The following is a 14,575-nucleotide window of genomic DNA, read 5'->3' as shown; positions in this document are numbered from 1 at the left end:
CTTGCTGTGCACACATTACCTGACACATTTCCCACATTAACACACTGACCTCACTGTGAGACTGTGTGTGGGATCTTGCTGTGCACACATTACCTGACACATTTCCCACATTAACACACTGTGAGACTGTGTGGGATCTTGCTGTGCACACATTACCTGACACATTTCCCACATTAACACACTGTGAGACTGTGTGGGATCTTGCTGTGCACACTTTGCGGGGCCGCTGATCCTTCAAGCCGGGAGATAAATGTAAATAATTTCTGTTCAAACCGCTGTTCGGAGAGGGGCGCAGGCGCACTGGGACGGCCACGCGCTGTGACGTCAGGCGCGCGGCCGGGCCCGCGGAGCAGCGGTTGGACGGTCCAACTGCCGCATTTCAAACCAGGCGCCACGTGCCCAAGCGCGCGGGGGGGCGGCTCTCCGATTGGTACAACTGGATGTCCATCCACTCCGAGTATCCAATCGAATCGGTGGACTCGCTGGGCGGCACGAAGTGACGCAGTTAAGCCTTGGCGACCTCAGTGGGCATGCTTTGTGCCCTTTCCCTTCCATTCCGGATATTGCGCGGCTTCCGGTGAAAGTTTGTTGCTGGGTCCCGGAGAGCGGCTGGAGGCGGGCTGCTCTCCCGGGAGTTGGAGCGGAGGGTGAGCGACCTCCATAGTGTGAGTGAGTGTCCGGGACTGAGGGCCGGCGGAGCGGGTGTGAGAGAGTCCCCGCACTGACCCCGGGAACTACGCGTGAGATCAGACAGTGTGTAACCCGGGGGTGGGCCCAGTGAGATCAGACAGTGTGTAGACGCTGTGTACTGAGTTATTGGCACTCTGTGCGGCAGTGCCAGGTCCGCTATATTTCCCCTTGGTTTCTTGAAACTGGCGCGTGTAAAGGCCAGCCTGTGTTGGGATCTAGTGTCACCTGTTGGAGGCTGAATGAAGCTAGCGACATGGTGTTGTGGAAAAATATTTCCGAGACTGTATAATATATAAAGAGAGGTTTATTAAATCGGAGACAAAGCTTTGGGAGAAGTGTTAAAGACCCCTGTCTTTGAACCATCTTCTCAAATTGGTATCTGCAGTGAAGTCCTTTTATCTTACAAATTACGTCACTTTACAACACATGCTTTAGCACTACAAAGCTTTGACTTATCGAAGGCTAAGCTTTTGATATATAACCCATCCTGCATTGTGACAGGGCAGTATAAACAAGTGCAGGCTTTTGACACCGGTTTAAACAACTTAACTCTCCAGTGTTCATTATCTCACATTCCAATCTGCATTAACTCAAGGCCAGCATGCCTTAAAGTCGAACTGTTTAAAGCATGCATCAGTATTGTCCCTTACAAAATTCATTTAAAGGGGAAAATAAAACAAATGTTTGGTCCCGTATACTAGTCCAGTATATGTCTAAAAATCCGCTCCAACAATATTCCCCCTTTTGTTCTTGGAGGATGTTTATGAAATCCATATGACCACAATGTTAGTAGCATATATTTGTCCTTTGGGGTATGTTACTTCCCTGATGTTCCGTATGTCCACCTTGCCTGTACCTCTAGGCTACCCTTCAAAGATAGTGGTCGGTGTCAGTGTCGTCTGTTTCTTCATCCTTGGTGTCTTCAGGTATTTCCATCAGGTGTGCTGCTTCTTCGGCGATTACACTGGCTACTGGCATCAGTCGAGCCATCATAACTTTACAGCAGATATTAAAACACCCGATAATCAGACAGCAAGTAATTATTATTACAACCAGAATAATTACTCCATGCATAAGATAGGATCTTGGGCCATTCGGTTCTGGAGTACCATTGTGCGTATGGCTACCATTTCGGCCATTATGCCCTCCATTGCTTCTTCAGTGTCGTTAACTATCTGTTCCAGTACTCTCTCTAGGTTACGTAATTCATCCATGGTGAGTCCTATCCCGAATGGGAACATCATGACCCCAAATAGCCTCTCTACCGGGGTAAGATCTCGTCTTAGTCGACCTGGTGTCTGTACTTCTGCTAAAGTACGTACCCGTCTGACAAAAAGCGACCACATATCCCAAATAACAGGACCCGCTCCAGTTCTGAGGCAACCAGGGGTAGGCCTTATGCCCGCACACAAAATAAGTGCCATTGTATGCTGTTAGATTCGATCCCAATCTCTCTCTCAGCCCCCGTCGCCACCTAATCTTAGGGTCCCAGTCCTGGCTACGTGTCTGATTCTTCAAACCCTCCATTTCAAAGAACCCCTGGTTTGTTGTTTCGCTGGCTATTATGTTCCACCTGGTGAGGTTAAAGTATCCTGCTACAAAACCTGTTTCCTCACCGGTCAGTTTTCTAGTGAAACAAATGTCAGTGGTGGGCCTTCCAACTCCTGAGGTGTTGGTCAAAACCAGGAACAGGGGTCGTACTGACCTATTGTATTCCGGCTGGTACCATCCGTCAATGCATCCAAAAGGTAACCCCCCGATCTCCACGTTTCTTTATTACCCACTCTGGTTCCAAGTATCATTTACTTCCCCTGTATCGTTTTGTCGCCTTACCCACTCCGCTACTTCCGAAATGTTAAGGGAGATTGACCTCAAGGTGATGCCTCCTTTGCTATGTATGGGGATGTGCGAACATACCCAGCAACTGGAAAAGTTCTCATTTTGCGCATAAACATAAGACATGTACAAAAAGGTAACTCGTTTTGGTCTAGCTAGCAGGCCGGACCTAACACGAACTATGATAATCGCACCGATCGCAATATATCGTTTCATCTTACTACTCTATAATTAACAAATAGTCAAAGGCAAAATGGCCATATGGCTTGCTTGAAGAATCTCTCGCTGTCAATCTGTAAATAGACAAACAACAACAACTAATATGTGTGCTAAACGGCTGGTTCAAAAACCTTAAGCTGGGTCCAATGCTTCCATTGTCCGTTCCCTTTAAGATCGATGCAGGCACAAGTGTCCTTGCTGATTATAATCTCATATGGTCCTTTTTGGGGCAAACCCCGGTTTTCCCAGGAGGACCCTTACCATAACGCGACTTCTCGCCAACGGGACTTCAGGGAGCTTTGTAAGCTCCGCTTCCGCGTCTCTTTCTTCCTGATTGTCCCCAACTAATTTACGAATCCCTTTTAATTGAGTACTTAGTTCCAAAACATACCGTTTTATTTTATCTTTTAATGGGCCTACATCGGCCCCCCCTGTTATGATGTTCTCTGGTAATTGCATCGCCCTTCCTGTCATTAGTTCATAAGGAATTAATCCGGTTGTCCGGTTTGTCGTGGCTCTTAACTTCATCAATATAATGGGTAATACTTCTGTCCACGTTTTTCCTGACGTTTGCATGGCCTTTGCCAGGGCGTTCTTAAGGGTACGGTTCATGCGCTCTACGATCCCAGAACTCTGCGGGTGGTAGGGGATGTGAAATTTTTGTTTTATGCCCATCAACTGGCATATTTTTACAATTTTTTTTTCCGTGAAGTGGGAATCTATTTGAAGAGGCACTCCCCATCGAGGAATCACCTGCTCGGTCAATATCCTTGCCACTGTTGAGGCAGTGCAATCACGTGTGGGGAAAGCTTCCACCCACCGGGTAAATTGATTTATAATCACTAGGCAATATCTTTTTTCCTTGGGATGGAGGCAAAGGACCTGTGAAATCAATTTGTACGTGTTCCCATGGCCCCCGTGGACGGGGCTGGTGTCCCATTTTAACTTTAATGGGCCTGCCTGGATTATATTGTGCGCACGTAACGCATCGATGGCAATAGTTGACAATATCTCTCCCCATCCCTTTCCACCACCAATCTCTCCCAAGACTCCCGGTCATGGCCTCTCATCCTGAATGAGACAGGCCATGATGCAACTCCAATAAGGTATTCTGTAAGCATTCAGGCGCCATTACCTTGTCGTTTCGTCTCCAAACGTTATCCTTCCCTTGCGTTGCGCCCTGCTTTGTCCACATACCTATTTCCTCCTCAGAAGTGTCCTGGTGTAGTTTCTCAATACTTATCTGTTCGTCTCGGGCCCCAGCAGCACTGACTTAATTTTAATAATCATTATCAATGGGGAGTGTTTTTTACCTCTTCAAATTCTTTTTTTTTTCAATTAAACCAATATCTTTTTCACAGCTGATATCAACTGGTATTTAGTAAGTTATGTCTTTATCCATCGCAAACACTCCTTCTCCCCCATGCTGTCATATAATCGTGTACTACCCCAAATGCATATCTACTGTCCGTATAGATATTAACAATCATATTCCAGTGCCCGGGTAAGGGCTACCAGTTCTGCCACTTGAGCTGACGACCCCCCATTAATTCGCCCTGATTCAACTGTCTCTAGATCCTGGTTAACTACGGCCCATCCGGTACGAGGTAGTCCCTCTACGTATTTTCGTGAGCTGTCCACAAACAAGGTTTGTTCTGCGGTTTGAAGGGAGGCGTCTTTTATTCTATCCTCTTCCATATCCTCACATACCTCTTCGCAAAAGTGGGGTTCCCCTTCACCCATCATACCTTCTGCGGGGTTGTTTCCTACATCCCTAATTATGGTTACCGCTTTGTTAGGTGGTAAGAGGACTGCTTCCCACTTTGCCCGTCTCATATTAGATACGGTTCTCAGTTTTCCTGTGTTTAACATTTTCTAAACTGCTAAAGCTTACTGTTTTAGCCTTTTTCAAAAGTCCCTTTTACACCTTCACACAGATAGCTCACCACTCGCCCAGGAGTTTGACCTAATCCCTGAAGGTATTTCTAAATTTAAATTTTTTTACTGAGCTAGAAGCTTTCGTGTCAAGGTTTTACACAAAGGAAAATGGGAGCGTTTTAAAAGGCATTCTTTATCTCATTCCTGGACTAAATTTATGTCTTTCAACCCAATTGCATGTTTTCTTTCGACAAGTAAGTGAGCGTGTCAAATTCTTTTTTTTTTACTACCGGGACCATGTATTTTTATCTTTTACTCAACAAACCTATCCTTTGTGCATTTCCTAGCTCCGTAACTTATCATCCGAATATATCCACACCTTCGTTTCTAACTTAAAATGTAATACCATAAGGTTCACAGTTTCTTAAACTTCTCACATACAGGACAACACTACGAAGGGTTAAAAAAAACCATTTCACTCTGTTTGGAAAGAGTGGGTGGAGCTAAACCAGGCAGGCAACTCCACACCTTCCCAAGCAGGCTTTCATTCATTCCACAGTCAAAATTACTCGAGTACTCTCTTCATTCAAAATAGACACTCTCAAAAGTCTCTCTTCATTCAACAAAGCTTATGTCTGGATCCATATGTCACTTAAGATAGTCACTATCAGCTTTTTTATGGCATTACGTAATTACGCAAGTTACAATTAATGATAGGAATTAATTAATGACCCGGGCAACCCGCGTTTTACATTCCCTTCCTTACCTTCCATGTTCGCCAGTCTCGGACGTTTCCCTTTGTTTCTGTAATACTCACGGCCACGACTACTCTGTGGAGACCCTTTGTCTTCACAACAAAGCTAGCGTGTCTCCTTACCACCGGAGTTTTCGGCTCTTGGTTGGAGTGATTAGTTCCCTTCCGCACCGACCTTATTTACTAAAGGGACAACTGAAACTGGTTAGTCAGCCTCTTCCCGCTATCTCTTTACTCGTATCTTATACACTATCCCGTCGTGCCCGTACACCTCTCTTTTCAGTCTCTAACACCAGATTCCATATACTGTCTTAAATGATCACGTCTGACCAGACAGTATCCTGTCGTGACGTCATTTTGTTGTGGAAAAATATTTCCGCGACTGTATAATATATAAAGAGAGGTTTATTAAATCGGAAACAAAGCTTTGGGAGAAGTGTTAAAGACCCCTGTCTTTGAACCATCTTCTCAAATTGGTATCTGCAGTGAAGTCCTTTTATCTTACAAATTACGTCACTTTACAACACATGCTTTAGCACTACAAAGCTTTGACTTATCGAAGGCTAAGCTTTTGATATATAACCCATCCTGCATTGTGACAGGGCAGTATAAACAATTGCAGGCTTTTGACACCGGTTTAAACAACTTAACTCTCCAGTGTTCATTATCTCACATTCCAATCTGCATTAACTCAAGGCCAGCATGCCTTAAAGTCTAACTGTTTAAAGCATGCATCAGTATTGTCCCTTACAAAATTCATTTAAAGGGGAAAATAAAACAAATGTTTGGTCCCGTATACTAGTCCAGTATATGTCCAAAAATCCGCTCCAACACATGGGAAAGGCACAGATTATTTCCTTGTGCTGTAATCTCATTGGCACACATGTTTGACCTGTGAAATATGATAATCCCGAGTTCATCATGAAGAAAAATGTACCCCGCACATCAGGGGAGTTGTGCTGCTGAAGTCAGGTTGAAGGAGGTCACAGAAGGCGGGCGCTCACTGTAATAGTTACTGGTCCGTTCTTCAGATGTTGCAGATACTCATCAGAAAATGAGAGGAAACTGGATCGTCATTGTTGTCTCTCCGGTCACAGAGAGCGCCCCAGACAGTGGGAGGGAGAAACCTGTTGTTAATCAGTGTCATTAAAGCTGGCCAACGCTCCCAGGAAAGTTGCTGAGTTGTCTGAGCTGAATATATTGTCTGTCAGCTCTCTCTCTGCCTGAGGTGTCACTGAGAGAAAGCAAAACCCAAGGGACAGATCGACAGGTGAAGACTGGGCGGGTGTGTCCTGGATGGGCTTCAGCCAAGAATATAAGGGAATGGGCAGTGATTGCAGATAGCGGAGAAAGTCCCCAATATGTGAGCTACTCCTGGAAAATGTGCGGCCGGTATATGAGGAGTCTCTAACTGCGGACTGGGGGTTATTTTTATTTCAATGTTTTGATTTTACGAATAACCACAGATAGGTTCACAATACTTTCTACTTCATACCGTCAATATTGTTCTCATTTTCTGCCATAATTAGACCTCCCGGTGAATGAAGGAGAGATTGAGAATGGTCCACCGGTGGAAGGAAACAGGGATTGTAGACTGAGTAACAACAGCAGGTGATCCCGCACAGGATTGTGAGAGCACCAAACGCAGATAATTCTTCCAATTCACAGAGCTTCCATAGATCAACAGGGAAGAAAGGTAAAAGAGAGTCCCATTGACTCAGATACACACTGGTCCTGGGGGACTGGGGAGAAAGGTCAGAGAGTCCCATTGACTCAGATACACACTGGTCCTGGGGGACTGAGGAGAAAGGTCAGAGAGAGTCCCATTGACTCAGATACACACTGGTCCTGGGGGACTGGGGAGAAAGGTCAGAAGATATTAACTGTCCCCCTGCCGCCAGCACCAACTTGGAAAGAACCGATCTTTATAGCCCCCATAATACCGATATATGATACTGCGTGTTCAGGGAGCACCAGCTATTCAAATACATTCCATATCCAACCATCAATAAATAACCTTCCAATGCTGTACTGGGCACTGTGTGTTACACACAGTTACTGCCTCTGTGGCTATTGCTGGATTTCACTGGCTGTTGGTAAATGTCTCATTTCAACATAACTGGTGGTAAAATGATACGTAAATCTTATCTTTTAATAACGATTTGTCCAATTGATCACTGTGTGTTGTATCAGAATGAAGGTTGTCGGTTGCTGATCCAGCTCCCTGCCTCGGCCCAGGGATCTTTTTATTAAAGTGAGAGCGGTGCTTTTCCCCATACTTTCTAGATTCATTTCCCTGCTGGTTGAACACTGTCACATGATGACTGGCGACTTGCTTTTAGCAGAAACCTTGATGAGTCTGCCCTTTAAACACTGGTTAGGGGTTGGTCTATATCCAGATACTCTAACATTTCCCAAGTACTGATGTGACTCTGATATTTTGCCATCGAATTCACAATTGTGTAGTTTAAAACGTCACTTAACAGTTACAGATTTAGATAGTTTTAGACAAGTAGAATTTCAGAGGTGAGGCGGTCTATTCCCATTAATGTGACTATTTATCGATGATCTTCTGTCGATGAGGCACTGTTTAATGTTCTTTACAGCTGGAACAGACGGTGCATTCAGTAAATGCACAGTGTCAGGTCTGGTGGTGGATAACATCCATTACCGCAATTGCAGCTCCATGGTGAGAAAAACTGCCTCAATGTTCATAACTAAACGCAGAACATCAGATGGTGGTTTTGTTATTTCCGGTTCAGTTATTCTGGGTGAGCGATTTCCTCTATTGCCAGGGTAACAATCTGTCAGATCTCAGCACAAGAGGCGCTGGCTCCATTTTATATCTGAAAGACAGTGAAACATTCAGTGTAAACTCCTGTCTGTGTATTCAGCAGTAGGAACAACTGCAGGATACCTGGAATCATTTCATACAATGATAATAGCAGAAACATACTATAAAGCAGTTGTATGTGAGCACTAGTTTATAAAGATAAACATAATTCGTAAGAATTCTTCTTGCCATGGATTAGTAACATTTCTAATGATCATAAAGCCTGTTTCAATCACTTTTTAATAGAGAATATTTCACCATGTTTCCGTAAATATTTGAACATTTGCACATGTCCGCCTGCCATTCTGGCCTCCTCTATAAACGCATAAGCTCCTTGCTCTTGTATTCCATAAGAACATAAGAATTAGGAACAGGAGTAGGCCATCTAGCCCCTCGAGCCTGCTCCGCCATTCCAAAAGATCATGGCTGATCTGGCCGTGGACTCGGCTCCACTTACCCGCCCGCTCCCCATAACCCTTAATTCCCTTATTGGTTAAAAATCTATCTATCTATCTGTGATTTGAATACATTCAATGAGCTAGCCTCAACTGCTTCCTTGGGCAGAGAATTCCACAGATTCACAACCCTCTTGGAGAAGAAATTCCTTCTCAACTCGGTTTTAAATTGACTCCCCCCGTATTTTGAGGCTGTGCCCCCTAGTTCTAGTCTCCCCGACCAGTGGAAACAACCTCTCTGCCTCTATCTTGTCTATCCCTTTCATTATTTTAAATGTTTCTATAAGATCACCCCTCATCCTTCTGAACTCCGAGTAAAGACCCAGTCTATTCAGTCTATCATCATAAGGTAGCCCCCTCATCTCCGGAATCAGCCTAGTGAATCGTCTCTGTACCCCCTCCAAGGCTAGTATATCCTTCCTTAAGTAAGGTGACCAAAACTGCACGCAGTACTCCAGGTGCGGCCTCACCAATACCCTGTACAGTTGCAGCAGGACCTCCCTGCTTTTGTACTCCATCCCTCTCGCAATAAAGGCCAACATTCCATTCGCCTTCCTGATTACCTGCTGCACCTGCAAACTAACTTTTTGGGATTAAAGGAAAAATTTGATTTTAGTGCCCAAAAAAAAAAAAACACAAAAAAACCCCCCAAAAAAAAACAAAAAAGGGCCTTGTGTGTGTCATCCAGGTCGGGTGGCACGGATACATGTTTATGTTTTGCAGGTTAACTCAAAAGAGTTTCATGCAGTGTAGCGGTTATCACGTTCGCTTCACACGCGAAAGGTCCCCGGTTCGAGCACGGGTGAAAACATTAATATACAGAAGAAGCTGGTGGACTTCTTCTGGAACAACAGGAAGCACTGGGTCTTTGCAGCGGTCTTGAGGCTCCCGCTTGGGGAGGGCGGTCAGTCGTTGGTGTGCGTCAGCGCCCAGCTCGCGACTTTCCGTCTTCAGACCCTGCAGAGATACCTTTACGTTGAGCCCCCTCCTGGGTGGCGTGCTCTGGCGACGTATTTCTTCCGCCAGCAGCACGGCCTCAACTACGACACGCAGCTCTTGTTTGTGAGTGTGGGGGGAGTCAGGACCGCCCTCCGGGAGCTGCCTGTCTTTTACAAGGAACTCATCAGGGTCTGGAACAAAGTCTCCACCAAGCGCAGCTCTCCACCGGCTGGAGCGGCGGCCGTCCTGCAGGAGCCGCTGCTCGGGAATCCGTACCTCCACGACCGAGGTTTTTGTGGCGGTCGGACGAGAGGGCTGTGGCTGGTGAGGTGACCAGGGTCAGGGACCTGCTCGATGGCGGAGGAGCGGGCTGGATGGCTCCAGACACGCTGGCACGGCGCCTAAATTCTGCCAACGTCCGCCACGCGGCCGATGCCATCGAGTCGCTAAAAAGAGCTCTGGGCCCCGACTCCGTTAGGTGCATCGAGGAGGCTCAAGCACGTGGGGAGATCCCGTCCGAACTGACCCCCGTCCGGACGGAATTCCTCATCGGCGCCAAACCCCCTCGGGGGCCGGCGCCTCACAACTTGAGCCGCCTCGGGGAAATCCCCTCCGTGCCTTTCAGTTCTGCGCGGAGGGGTTTCCTGTACGGGCTGCTCCTGCACACTCTCAACTTTGCCATCCTCGCCTGCCGTCCGGACACGCCATGGCGTACCATCTTGCCGTCCGGAGGAGGCGAGGGTCCGCGATGGAGGGCACTCTACGCGGGAGTCCTCCCATTATTTATCGGGGACTTGGCCTGGAGGGTGGTGCACGGAGCAGTGCCGTGCAACAAATTTTTAAGCCGGTTCGCGGACTCCCAGGCCGCCTGCAATTTCTGCGGTCTGGAGGAGTCCGTGTTCCATGTTTTTATTGAGTGCACGAGGTTGCAGCCCCTGTTTCATTATCTAAAGGGGCTGCTCCTGAAATTCTGGCTGCACTTCAGTCCCACTCTCCTGATCTTTGGGCACCCTGTGCGGAGGAGAGCGGGTAGGTCCGAGGGCCTCCTCGTCGGACTGCTCCTGGGCACGGCCAAGGGTGCCATCAGCCGGTCCAGGCAGCGGACGGTCAAGGGGGTCATTCAACCTGACTGCCTGCCTCTCTTCCGCTCTTACATCCGGTCCAGGGTGTCCTTGGAGATGGAGCACAAGGTGTCCACCGTTACGCTCGCGGCCTTCCGCGAGAGGTGGGCACCGGAGGGACTGGAGTGCATCATCACGCCCGGCAACCAAATTTTAATTTGATTTTACGTTTTAAAGTTTAATTTGTTTTAATTGCCGGTGCTTTTAGTGTCCCCCTCCCCTTTTATAGGGGGCACTTGGAGAAAAATTCAATTCTGTGCCAAAAAAAAAAATTGGCATTGTAAATGTTGGTGTTTCCCCCAGATCGGGGGGCACGGTTTAATGTTTTTTCCGTTAACTCCCTAAAAGAGTTTCATGCACAAGGACCCCCAGGTCCCTCTGCACTGCAGCATGTTGTAATTTCTCCCCATTCAAATAATATTCCCTTTTACTGTTTTTTTTTTCCCAAGTTGGATGACCTCACATTTTCCAACATTGTATTCCATCTGCCAAACCTTAGCCCATTAGCTTAACCTATCTAAATTTCTTTGCAGCCTCTCTGTGTCCGCTACACAACCCGCTTTCCCACTAATCTTTGTGTCATCTGCAAATTTTGTTACACTACACTCTGTCCCCTCTTTCAGGTCATCTATGTATATTGTAAACAGTTGCGGTCCCAGCACCGATCCCTGTGGCTCCATGCCTCGACTAATTAACACAAGTATTCCATATGCCGCCTTAACCACTTTATCTACCTGTCCTGCCACCTTCAGACATCTGTGGACCTGCACTCCAAGGACCCTTGGTTCCTCTATACTTCTCAGTATCATACCATTAAATGTATATACCCTTGCCTTGTTGGAGCTCCCCACATGCATTACCTCACGTTACCATTCACATACAGCTGAGGGAGAGAGACATCAATGTGGGTCATTCACATACAGCAGAGAGAGACAGACAATGTGGGTCATTCACATTCAGCCCAGAGAGAGGGAGAGAGACAATGTGGGTCATTCACATACAGCCCAGAGAGAGGGAGAGACAATGTGGGTCATTCACATACAGCCCAGGGAGAGGGAGGTGTGTGTGTCTCAGAGACCACCGGAAGTGACAACTGTGTGGGGAATAGAGGCAGCATGGGACACGTGCGCTGCCCGACTGTTGGGTCATTGGGCGGGGCGGGGCCCTGTGGGGCGGACCGGGACCCGCTTGGTGGGGGTGAATGTCAATCTCTCGGCGCTGCGGGCTCAGTACGCATGCTCGGTCCCTGTCCGAGTAGCCCGGATGGTTGCTGAATTTCTCTGACAGTTTTGTGGCTCACTGTTAGAGAGAGAGAGAGAGAGAGAGCACCGTGAGGGAGGGAGGGAGGGAGGGAGAGAGAGAGCGAGAGAGCACCGTGAGTGCGTGAGGGAGGGAGAGAGAGAGGGCATCGTGAGTGGGTGAGGGAGAGAGGGAGCACTGTGAGTGGGTGAGGGAGGGAGAGAGAGCAACGTGAGGGTGGGAGGGCGGGGCATGGCCCCGGGAGCGGGGACAGCACTCAGTGAGTGAGGGGGAGGGAAGGAGGTGCGGGGGGCCCCGGGAGTGGGCACAGCGCTCTGAGTGGGAGGGAGGGAGACGGCTCCCCCGGGGCGGGAGGAGCAGGGCAGGAACCATGCTGTGGGTAATGCCAGGGCTCGGGGGGATCAGGTGAATGTCTGCTTGCTTCCCCTCCCCCTGGGGCTCTCCCCACCCAACACTGCCGCACCTCCCTGTGTGGGGCCCTGCACTGAGCCCACCCCAGGGGGGGGGAGGGGTATTGTGGTCCTCCCACCGCTGGGGGCGCTGCACTCCGGCACTGTCCGTCCCACGCAGGCGCAGTGTTTCTCCCTGTGGTTAATCCGGGGATTCCCAGTCAAGGCTCAATGTGTGAGTGATGGCGGACATGGGATGGTTGCCCGGGTTACAGGGGGTGGGGCCCGGAGGCACAGCATGGTTGCCTGGGTTACAGGTGTGGGGCACGGGATGGTGTCCTGCATTACAGGGACGGGTGCCAGGGGACACAGGATGGTTGCCCGGGGACGGGGGCACAAGATGGCTGCCATAGTTTCAGGGGCGGGGCCGGGGGGGGGGCACGCGATGGTTGCCCGGGTTACAGTGGCGGGGCAGCACGCGATGGTTGCCCGGGTTACAGGGGCGGGGCAGCACGCGATGGTTGCCCGGGTTACAGGGGCGGCACTCTGGGCTGCAGCCTACAATATAAGGAGATGGGCAGTGATTACAGAGAGTGGAGAAAGTGTGAGTGACTGGTGTATGAGGTGGCTCTGGCTGCGGATTAGAGATTCTAGTTTCAATTGATTTTGATTTTACATAGAAACATAGAAAATAGGTGCAGGAGTAGGCCATTCGGCCCTTCTAGCCTACACCGCCATTCAATGAGTTCATGGCTGAACATGCAATTTCAGTACCCCATTCCTGCTTTCTTGCCATACCCCTTGATCCCCTTAGTAGTAAGGACTACATCTAACTCCTTTTTGAATATATTTAGTGAATTGGCCTCAACAACTTTCTGTGGTAGAGAATTCCACAGGTTCACCACTCTCTGGGTGAAGAAGTTTCTCCTCATCTTGGTCCTAATTGGCTTACCCCTTATCCTTAGACTGTGACCCCTGGTTCTGGACTTCCCCAACATTGTGAACATTCTTCCTGCATCTAACCTGTCTAAACCCATCAGAATTTTAAACGTTTCTATAAGGTCCCCTCTCATTCTTCTGAACTCCAGTGAATACAAGCCCAGTTGATTTAGTCTTTCTTGATAGGTCAGTCCCGCCATCCCAGGAATCAGTCTGGTGTACCTTCTCTGCACTCCCTCAATAACAAGAATGTCCTTCCTCAGGTTAGGAGACCAAAACTGTACACAATACTCCAGGTGTGGTCTCACCAAGGCCCTGTACAACTGTAGCAACAACTCCCTGCCCCTGTACTCAAATCTCCTCGCTATGAAGGCCAACATGCCATTTGCTTTCTTAACCGCCTGCTGTACCTGCATGCCAACCTTCAATGACTGATGTACCATGACACCCAGGTCTCGTTGCACCTCCCCTTTTCCTAATCTGTCACCATTCAGATAATAGTCTGTCTGTCGAGGAAATTTCTAAGTTAAAGTAACTCAAGCGGAGATTTCAGAGTCTTGCTTCAAGAGATTCTTTAATAGTACAGGCGAGATATCTCGGAGAGCTGCTTGGTCGTTACCAAGGCAATACTCTGAAATTCTATAGAAACTTGTTCCATCTTTATACAGAAAAAAAGGAATTCTATCTCTACAATTGACAACTACATTATTCAGGAACATTACCAATTCTAAACAGGGCACAAAGGTCAGTTTACACAGCCCAACAGTATCTTGTCACGTCATTATTCAATCTTTTCGAGGGTCAGCAGGATCATCACTAAAAGCCCCTCTTATCTGTTTTCGCAGATCAGAGAAATCAGTTTGTCCAGGCAATGGGGGTATCTTAACATATACAAATACCAGATGTACAGCCTTCATGTTATCTGTTCTTTTCTAACAAAGAAGAGACATCAAGTATTTTCTGGCCTTGCAGGATTCTGCAGTCTCAGCACAGAATTAAACTTACTAAAAGGAAAAGAGAAATTTAACCCCTTCCTATATCGTGAACTAAAGTTCTTCCACAACTCCCTCCTTGTTGATCTTTTATCTTTTAATGATCAACATGCTTTCCTTCTTAGATAGAAAAGGGAGGCTCATACCCCTCGGGGTAAGGTCTCATCTCTAAACATTCTTTTTCATTATAGTCATCTAACTGTCCCTCTATTCTGTTTAACCTTCCTTTCACGATCACATTTTTCTGCTCTATTTTTTCTACTAGGTTCA

The 14,575-nt window shown here is 47.7% G+C and overlaps 1 long non-coding RNA gene and 1 pseudogene across 1 annotated transcript; one reads left to right on the top strand and one right to left on the bottom strand.

The window, feature by feature from the left end:
- Positions 1-571: 571 nt before the first annotated feature.
- Positions 572-14,575, top strand: part of LOC139280924 (NACHT, LRR and PYD domains-containing protein 3-like) — an 87,502-nt pseudogene continuing 73,498 nt past the window's right edge.
- LOC139280925 (uncharacterized) lies at positions 977-6,410 on the bottom strand. The gene is made up of 2 exons (XR_011596792.1): positions 5,390-6,410; positions 977-2,819 (listed from the first exon to the last, which is right to left on the bottom strand). It is a non-coding gene; the product is annotated as an uncharacterized lncRNA (long non-coding RNA).

The sequence above is a fragment of the Pristiophorus japonicus genome, chromosome 15 (genome assembly GCF_044704955.1).
Source record: "Pristiophorus japonicus isolate sPriJap1 chromosome 15, sPriJap1.hap1, whole genome shotgun sequence".
Taxonomy (NCBI): domain Eukaryota; kingdom Metazoa; phylum Chordata; class Chondrichthyes; family Pristiophoridae; genus Pristiophorus; species Pristiophorus japonicus.
Note: the sequence above shows the minus strand (reverse complement) of the source record. Positions and strands in the feature narration are given on the sequence as shown.